Genomic DNA, 9,782 nt, shown 5'->3' on the forward strand with positions numbered 1-9,782 from the left:
CCCCCACCCCGAGCTGAGCCCTTCCGTAGTGTCCAGGAGGCTGTGGCAGTGGGTCAGACAATGGTGGGGTCTCACAGCCTGGGAAGCAGGAAGTTGCCTCCTCCCTCCATTGCTGGCTCTGCTTGCTGGAGGCTCTTTCTCTACCACTCTTCATGACTCACGTGGCACAGGACACAAACCTGACTTTGTGGGGGCTGCTGTGGGAACCTGGAGTGCTCACCAGGGCAGCTGGGAGCTCAGTAGCTTTGCTGCAAACGGACGAAGTTCGCAGAGACCCAAGGTGTGACTGGGAGGCCATGCACACGAACTTCTGGCTCTGAAGCAAGTGGCTTCCCTTCCTTCCGGGACCCACATGCAGACAGGCCCAGGGAGAAGGAGCCCAGACCACACAGACAAACCCAGGGGAGGACGTGTCCCCACCACAGACAGCAGGGAGGGGGTGTCCTCACCACAGACGGCAGGTGAGGGGTGTCCCCATCACAGACAGCAGGTTAGGGGGTGTCCCCATCACAGAGACAGAAGGTGAGGGGTGTCCCCATCACAGACAGCAGGTGAGGGGGTGTCCCCATCACAGAGACAGCAGGTGAGGGGTGTCCCCACCACGCAGACAGCAGGTGAGAGGGTGTCCCCACCACAGAGACGGCAGGTGAGGGGCGTCCCCACCACAGAGACGGCAGGTGAGGGGTGTCCCCATCACACAGACAGCAGGTGAGGGGGTGTCCCCATCACAGAGACAGCAGGTAAGGAGTGTCTGTCTGCACACAGATGCTGATGGGAGTTCATGCTGGGAAATCCTCTCTGGTGGTCTGGGGATGCTGAGCCGCTGAGGACGTCTTTGTGGAGGTGAAGATTTCTCTGTGACTTCATTTCTAACCGCCTTGGCCAACTTTCATTCACAGCCCGTGTATTCCCCAGAGTGGGCGGGAGACTGCAGGGCTGTCTGGGGAGGATGGTGTCTCCTGGGTTTGCCCCTGGCCTGTCATCCCACCCAGATGAAGGCAGGTTCTTGAAAGTCCCCTCCAAATCACAGGTGTAGCATTTGTCAAGAAGGAGGCAGAGAAGCTTGCGGAGGAGTGAGCTCAGGGAGGAATTCATGCCAGGAAGACGTGGCCTCAAGGTGGACGCCTTCCTCTCCTGCCTGGGAATAGACAGGTGACTTGTGGAGGAGGCCTGTCTGGGATGGCGCAGGTGGCGCTGGGGTCACACACTCAGTGCCTGGGCAGAGTGTGGATTTCTCTGACCAGCTCCGGGGATATTCCACTGTGGAGCTGCCAGGTTGCACCCTGTCCCACTGTGTGGAGGGAGGGTCGCTGGAGCTGAGTTGGTGGGCAGTGTCCAGCCCCTGCAGTGTCCTCGCCACCCTCCCGGGGCCCTGCAGTCCTCTGTGACAAAATCAAGCTCTTTGGGATGAGGTCTGGCTGGGCTTCTTGGAGGCAACCCATCCAATTTTTTTAGTCCTCTAAAAAGATAATCCAAAACAGTGTTTCAGAAATGGTGGGTGAAATGTTTATAGTTAACAAATTAACTTTAGCTCATAAAAGTACAAAGTGGCCTAATTGTGCTATTCAGAGCAAAATTATAGGATTGATTACAATGTGACTTTGCAGTGGCTGACGGGCCAAGTCGAAAGGCATCAGGGGCCTCCTGTGTTTCTCCAGTGGGCGGCACCCAAAGGCCACATGCGCCTTCAGTGCTGGGTGGAGGTGGCCCAGCCTGGTGTAAGCCCCGCGCTCCCTGCAGGCCTGGGTCTTGCTCAGGGCCCTCCCAGTAGCCCAGAGTCCTCAGCTTGGAGCTCACACCGCTGTGATCCCACCCAATGAGCTGGCCAGGGTGCTTCCTGTTCCTCCCTGCTGGATCCACTTGTGTGGTCCTGGTGGTGGGCTCAGCTCCCTAGGGGCCACCATCCAGCCCACTGTCACAGCCAGCCTGCTCTGTGGGGGCCTGAATTGTCTGCCTCCGTCCTGATCAGGTCCAGCCAGCAGCAGGACAAGGCTTCACCCATCAGGAGCCAACGTGGGGCTGGGGAGGCGGCATCCGCCTGTCTGCCCATGTTCCCAGGAGCACCCCAAGGCCTCCACCTGTGGCTGCGGGCTTTGCAGCTGGAGCTCCAGCCCTTCTCTCCAGCAGGGAAGGGGTGTCTTCCGTCTCAGTGTGAACGCCATTCATAGGGAAGTGTTCCCTGTCCGTGAATGGGGGGTGAGTGATACGTAACACATGCAGAAATAGACTTACGCTCAAGTGTGTTCTGAGGGTGGAGAGAGCTCTATTTAAGCTGCATGTGAAGTGGGCTGGCTTCTGCCAGATGGAATCCTGGGTGACACTGAGCAGAGTGTGTTCTGCTCATGGAGGACGGAGGTTAATTGAGTGAGTTGGAGAGCAGGCTGCTGGGCAGTGCTGGGGGGTGAATGTCAGTTCTCACCGTGCGCTCGCTCCCCGCCGGCCCCGCTGCACTGAGGCTTCCTCTTTGCTGTACCTGCGGTGTTTGATGCTGTCTGTCCATCTGGATATCTGCCCTAGCATCCATCCATCTGCACACTCCTTTGGGGGTGCAGGGCAGGAAGGTGGGGGTGAACAGCCTGACACAGAGAGGGGGTGGGGTGGGAAGTGATCCGCTCCAGGCCAGGCCCCAAGACAGGGGCAGCGGGATGGGTGTGCCAGGCTGCAGCCCCCCTGTGGTGCTCTTGGGGGACTGAAGCTCCTGCCACCTCCCCATCTCATGCCCCTCCCATTTTAGCTCATCAAACGCTGGCCAACCTCTCCCATAGCTACCCCTGAGTCCCCACAGACCCCGGGAGGTAGGAACCGTGATGAGCCCCATGTTACAGAAAGGGAAACTGAGGCACAGGAGGTTGAGCATGTCACCCACGTCACACCAAGTTGGGATTTGAGCCTGAGCAGCCAGCCCCAGAGCCTGGCCCTGCCCGTGTGGGGAAGTAGGGAGCTCCTTCCACCCACCCAGGAAAGCAGCATGTTTGTGGGGAGGTGACTTTGGCGTGGGCTCAGAGGCTGGGGCTCCAGGCCTGGCTGAAGTGCTATCAGCCATGTGATAAAAAGGAGTGTTCCCCTCCCCACCTCCTCCACCACGGCGCTCCATCTCTCCCTTAGGCCCTGTCTGTGGGAGTTCTGTGTAACCTGTGTGGCAGGCACGGGGGAGAGAGGGGCATCGGCCATCTGCAAGCCCTGGCAGCCCATGTGGCAGAGGCAGGCAGTGAAGACGCTCTGTGTCAGTGCAGCAAACCTGCTGGTCTGTTCTGGCGGCCATCACACGTGCTCGAGGATGGGGGCTCATAAGCAACAGAAACCCATTCCTCACTGTCTGGAGCTGGATGTTCACGGTCTAGGTGCCCCAGATTCAGTGTCCGCTTTCTGGTTTATCGATGGCACCCTCTGGCTGTATCTCTGTGTGGCAGAAGAAGTGAGGGAGCTCTCTGGGGTCCCTTTCATAAGGGCAGTAATTCCATTTGTAAGGGCCCCACCTCCCCAAGGCCCTACCTTCTTACACCAGCACATTGTGGGGAGAGGCTTTAATATCTGGATTTTGGGGGGCTACACTGAGACCGTAGTAAAACCCCATAGACGCAGGCCCTGACCTCCCAGAGTTTCCTGACAGTGGCTGATGGCCACAGTGTGTGCTGCGCTGGACCACACCAGGGTCGGAGGCGAGGCAGAGCTCAGGGGAGGGGCTGGTGCCATCTAACGCTGGGGGGAGGCGGGGAGGCTTCCCTGATGCCATGCCATTGCACAGACCTGAGGAAAGTGAGGAGGCAGCGCCTGGAGAAAGGGCTCGCCAGGCAGCAGGAACAGCATGTGCCAAGGCCCCGGGGCAGTGGCAGGCTTGGGCGCTCCAGGAGAGGGGGGCCAGGGAGGTTGGAGGGGAGGGGAGGTGGTCATAAGAGGCTCTGGCAGGGGAGGCTGGAGGGGAGGGGAGGTGGTCATAAGAGGCTCTGGCAGGGGAGGCTGGAGGGGGGAGGTGGCTTCATTGCTTCCAGAAAGGGTCCATCACTGCATAATCCCCACAACAAAAGGCAGGTCAGTGGTGGGTGGAGAAGACTTCGAGGGTGGGGGGGCGCCCCGAATCCTGACTGTGGTGGTCTCATGCTGTAGACAGCTGTCCAACTCACCGATCTGGATGGTTTCAGTGAGTGCAGCTCATTGTGCACAAGCTATTCCTTTACTGAAAAAGCACAGAAGAAGAAAGTTCTAGAGGCCTCCACCCTGCGGTAGCAATGTGGAAACTGCCCCGGTTTTGGGGGTACACTGATGATGAGGCCACAGAGCATCATGTGAGGTCTGTCTGGGGGCATTTCTACAGAGCAGGTCTGGTAGAGGGAACGTCATTGCACACCCAGAACAGGGGGTGCTGCTCACTCCAACTGCATCTACAGGCGAGCCCTGGGGTAAGCAGGTTGCGTGGGGACCCCAGGGGACCGGCTACCTTGCCTGGGCTTGTGCTTTGAGCCAGGGATGGCACTGGGGCTGTGGTGCTGGGCGAAGGGGTTTGAAAGCCTGAAGCCTATAGTTCAGCAGAAATCAAGCTCTGGGGGATGGGAAGGGCCCCTCCTCCTGGCGTTCCCCTGAGAGGGTGCAGAGATGGAAAAAGGGGCATGCTGATTTGGGGGTTCCCTGGGCTAGGGGAGCTTCTAGATGGAAACTGAGGCACTTGCCTCAGCATCTGGCAAAGAGAGTGGGGCATCAGGAGGGTCCTCTGCCGGCCCTGAGGGAGCCTGAGGCCACCCACTGTCTCCCAGGGCCTGAGGGCCGCCTTGTGCCAGCCTTGACTGCTAGCCTCTGCTGTTGGTCAGGACCCAGATCTCCTGGACTCCACCCCTTGGCATGGGGCACATCCTCGGGCCTGCTGCAGCTCCAGCCCCTCCCTCCTCTCCTTCCCCACCAAGCCCCCTCTGCTCTAGCCTCCCCCTCACCTCCTCATCACAGCCCTGCCCTGGCCTCAGTTTCCCCCAACACCACATTCAGCAATCTCCCTGGGTGACTTCAGCACCCAGAGGAACCACCCCTTCTTACTACCCAAACCTCTGTTCTTCTGGCTCTGGGACTGCAGACTGCGGACGGCTGCCCTGGCCCCACACTGTCAGCTGGCTCCCCCGATACCCCGTCAGGCCCCTGCCCTTCCCCACTGGCCTGCAGCCTGGTTCCCAGCCTTGGACTCCCGGCAACTCTGACCTACTCAAACCTGGCCCTCATCCCAACCGTGGCAGGCGCTGCTCCACCCCTCCGGCCTCGTCTCACCTGTCTGGACCCAGCTCACCCTTCATGCCTGTGGACCCAGCAGGAGCAGGGAATGGGCCACGTGTGGGTTTCCCAGTGGGCAGAGGTGGGCACAGGCAAGGATGCCTGCAGGAGATATCCAAGGACTTGGCAAATGAGTGGAGTAGAGAGGTGGGGGCAGCAGGCGGGGTGAGGAGGGTTCCAGCAGTGGGGCCAGGCTCCAGCTACAGGGACAGAATGGCCAGGCCTCAGGCCACAGCACCCTGATTAGTGAAGCCTTGCTTTGTCTCGGAGTGAGGCAGGGGTGTATTATTGGAGCCAGAGTACAGGCGGGCCCTAGCTTCCTGGTCCTGGGCCCCCTGGGTTGGTGGGATCCAGCCCCTTGAGCACCTGCTGTGGGCAGACACTGGAGGCGAGAAGGCCCGTCCATCAGTCATCCTCAGATGACTTAACTCAATCAGAATAGCGCCCATTCCATAGAGAAGGAAACTGAGGCTCCAAAAAGCAGTGTGGCTCAGGGGATAGTGCAGTGGCTGAGGCTGAGGATTCCAGGGTCAGAGGCACATCCTCCACCGTGTGTTCCTGGGAGAATGTGGGGATCAGCCGATGCAGGGCCATCTGGAGCCGCCCCAGCACAGAACCAACACGTTGTTACTCATCATTGTCCCTTGGCAGGGCTGGAAACCACCAGGACTCGTGAGAGGCAGGCAGGCATGGCCCAGGAGCATGGCCTCAGAGCCAAGCTCCAGTCCTGCCAGCCACGTGGGCTGGGGGCAGGATGGAGCAGGTCAGCATTCACGAGGTGCAGGGAAGGGTGGGAGCTGTTCATGAGGGTTTAGGAGCTAGGAGGAGGCGCGTTTCTCACCACCAGGGCTGCACTGAGCTCGCAGGACAGTGGGGCTCAGCCTTGGCTGATGGAGTCATGAGAAGTCCCAATTCCAGTTCTGATGATCTGTCCCGGGGTGTCAAGTCTCCAGAGTCCAGCTGCACAGCTCCATCCCAGCCAGTGCTTGTGGCAGCCTCTCCAAGTCTTTGCCTGCCACTCTGGTCCCTGCGGTGAGCTGATCACGGTGCACAACATGGCGCCTGGCACATGGTAAGTGGTCAAGGAACCTTAGGGGTCAGGACTGTGATTGCCTTTGGATGGCAGGTCTAGGAAAAGAGGCTCTACATTCCTCCAGTTCCCCTGACAAGTTTATGTCATGGCTGCATCTAACGGTCACTGGGACTCACCTGTCATGTCCCATCTTACTTATCCATCCATCCATCCATCCATTCATTCATCATCCACCTATCTATTCATCTATCCATCCATCGTCCATCTTTCCATCATTCATCATCCCTCCATCCATTTATCCATTCATTTATCCACCCATTTATCCCTCCATCCATCCATGCATCATCTGTTCATCCATCCATCCATCTGTTCATCTATCCATTCATTTATCTACTTATCCATCCATCCATCAATTTATATATGTATTCATCCATCCATCCATCCATTTATCCATTCATTTATCCACCCATTTATCCCTCCATCCATCCATGCATCATCTGTTCATCCATCCATCCATCTGTTCATCTATCCATTCATTTATCTACTTATCCATCCATCCATCCATCCATCCATCCATCCATCCATCCATCTGTTCATCCATTAATCCACCTAATCTATCTGTTTATCTGCTTTTTCTCTCTATGAAGTGGCGTGTTCTGGGCCTTTCATATATAACATGTGGTCTTTTGTGTGTGGCTTTTTTACTCAGCATAATATTTTCTGAACTCATCCACATGGTACCATGTGTCAGCATTTCATTCCTTCTTATGGATAAATGATATTTCGCTTTATGCACATATCTTGTTTCGCTTATCCATTTACAAACAGATGGATATTTGAGTGGTTTGCACTGTTTGGCTCTTACAAATAATGCTGCTATAAACGTTACGGCAAGTTTTTCTGTGAACATGTTCTCAGTTCTCTTGAGTTTACACCTAAAAGTGGAATTACTGGTGCCTCGATGTTTTATTCCCAAACTGCTAGTATTCCAGAATAACACAGTTCAGTATGGTTAGTATTGATATAGGCTTAACTTCACATGCAACTTGTGAACTCGACCCCGCCAGTGGGGAGCGCTTGCAAGAGGAACCCGGAAAAGTGGGAGGTCTAGATCTGTCAGCCCAAGTTCTCATGCTGAAAGGGCAACGTAGATGTTCTTATTCTTTTAATCAGACCAGAGTGGGTTTGTCCTGTGTCTGAATAATTGTATACCTTGAAAATCTCTTTAGGATGCAGATGTGAAGACAGCCAAAGGGGAGACATTTACGTCGTTCATAAAATCGTTCGAAGATAGTCCCGGAATGTCCATCCGGTGCCCGAAGTTTGCTGCCTGGGATGTAAATAATAAATACAACGATTAAGTTCAAATTGTTGCCTTTGTCTTCGCTTCTTTGTGTCATTGTCCTTGAAAGTGGCCTGTTCACCGCTTTTCTCGGCGTTTTCTGCAAAGTGGTAATTAAAACATCAACCCAAAAGACAATCGCAACGGGCTGGATTGAGCTCCTCAAAGTCCGTGTGTTGCAGTCCTCACCCCCGGCACCCCAGAATGTGATTATTGGGAGGGACCTTTGCACTGTTTGGTGTATACGCAAGAGACCTGAAAACATGTTCACAGAGAAACTTGCCGTGAATGTCTGAGAGCCAAACCATGCTAAGAGGTGACTCAGGTACAGTTAGGTCACGGCGTGGCCCCTGATTCGATCTGACTGGTGTCCTTATAAGAAGAGGGGGTTAGGAACCGACACACGGAGGGATAATCACTTGAGGACACACGGCGAAGACCTTGGCCACACAGAAGCCAAGGAGAGAGGCCTTGGGAGGAGCCAGCCGGGTGGAACCGGGATCTCAGCTCCAGCCTCCGGCACTGTGGGAGAACGCATTTCTGTTGTCTGAGCCACCCACCTCGTCTGTGGTTCCTTGTTACGTAACTAAGCCAATATGCCTAGTCACCAAGATATCGCCCTAGGGACAGAAAATTCAACAATGCCATCTCTAAGCACTCTGTGGAGAGACTGGACTTGCAAAATGTTTTAAATGCCTTGTTCGAAACATTTCATGATATTTTTGTTTTTCTCTTTTAATCGCTCTAATCTAATTAGTGAGTTTCCCCGAAGCAAAGAGTTCTAACTTTGTTACATTTTGTCTTTTCATTTCAGGAAAACATTTGATCTTATCTGCGATTTGTTTTTTAAAACTTTCCTTTTCTGAAAAAAAAAGGTTTATTTGTTTATTTGTTTGTTTATTGAGATGAAGTCTCGCTATGTTGCCCAGGCTGGTCTTGAACTCCTGAGCTTAAGGGATCCTCCTGCCTCAGTCTCCCAAAGTGCTGGGATTACAGGTGTGAGCCACTGTGCCCAGCCTAAAAGCTTTCTTTTCATTTGGAAGTCATTTTAGAAACACAGAGGGTGGTGAAGACAGTGCAGAGAGCCCTTGTACGTCCTATCCCTGCTCTCCCCTCATGCTCACTGCTGATTACTTTTTAGTTTCAAATGTAATCCACGCTGCTTGGAGAAAGGGTGGGAAATAGAAAATGCCGTGGATTTAAAAAGAAAATCAGTGTAATTTCAGCCCTAAGACATAAATCCAGTTAGCTTTAGGAATCTTTCTTTTCAGCATTGTTTTCTTTCACTTTTCCTTTGAAATAATTGTCGGATTGCAGGGAGTGGAGAGGGTGCTCATGTGCCTTCACCCAGTTTCCTGCAATGGCTGCAGAGCACTTCACCACAGCGCAAGATCGACGCTAGGAAATGGGCATTGGACAAGGTGTGCCCCGTTCTCCGCCGTTGGATCACGTGTGTAGATTCATGAAGCCGCCACCCAGTCCGGGGTCAGAGCTGCCCCATCACCCAGAGATCTCTCCTGGGCTCTCCGGTACTGGGACCCTCCCCGGAACCATCCTCAACCCCTGGCAGCCGTTCATCTGGTCTCCAGCTGCGCACCTGGTCATTTTCAGACAGTCGTATACACAGAATCAGGCAGAACGTGACCTTTTGGGACTGGCCTTTTCGCTCGGTGCACAGCTCTGACATGGGGCAGGTGGGCAAGTGCACCAACCTTGCCTCTTCCGACGGCTGTATTCCACACCCAGCCATTTGCTTAGCCGGTCACGTGGTGAAGAACATCTGGGGCAGTTGTGTCTAGTTTGGGGCTGTCATAAATAAAGCTGCATGAACATTCATGTGCACTTTTTGGTGTGATCACAAGTTTTTATTTCCTAGGGATAAATGCCCAGAGTGCAATTGCTGGGTCGTGGTAATAGACTTAAGCCTTTTTTTTTTTTTTTTGTCTGAGGCAGAGTCTGTTACTCAGTCCCCCAGGCTGGAGTGCAGTGGTGTGATCTTGGCTCCCTACAACCTCTGCCTCCTGGGTTCAAGTGATTCTCCTGCCTCAGTCTCCGGAGTAGCTGGGAGGCGCATGCCACCACGCCCAGCTAATTTTTCAAATATTTTTAGTAGAGACAGAGTTTCACTGTGTTAGCCAGGATGGTCTCCATCTCCTG

General features: G+C 54.6%; 1 long non-coding RNA gene across 1 annotated transcript in view; it reads left to right on the forward strand.

Moving 5' to 3' along the window:
* Window positions 1–7,651, forward strand: part of LOC103789680 (uncharacterized) — a 29,060-nt gene extending 21,409 nt beyond the window's left edge. The window contains exons 2-5 of the long non-coding RNA XR_004737634.3: window positions 766–843; window positions 1,031–1,152; window positions 6,098–6,322; window positions 7,513–7,651. This is a non-coding gene — a long non-coding RNA (uncharacterized LOC103789680). The remainder of the gene's footprint in view (window positions 1–765; window positions 844–1,030; window positions 1,153–6,097; window positions 6,323–7,512) is intronic.
* Window positions 7,652–9,782: the final 2,131 nt, after the last annotated feature.

Source organism: Callithrix jacchus, chromosome 21 (genome assembly GCF_049354715.1).
Source record: "Callithrix jacchus isolate 240 chromosome 21, calJac240_pri, whole genome shotgun sequence".
In the NCBI taxonomy this organism is placed as follows: Eukaryota; Metazoa; Chordata; class Mammalia; order Primates; family Cebidae; genus Callithrix; species Callithrix jacchus.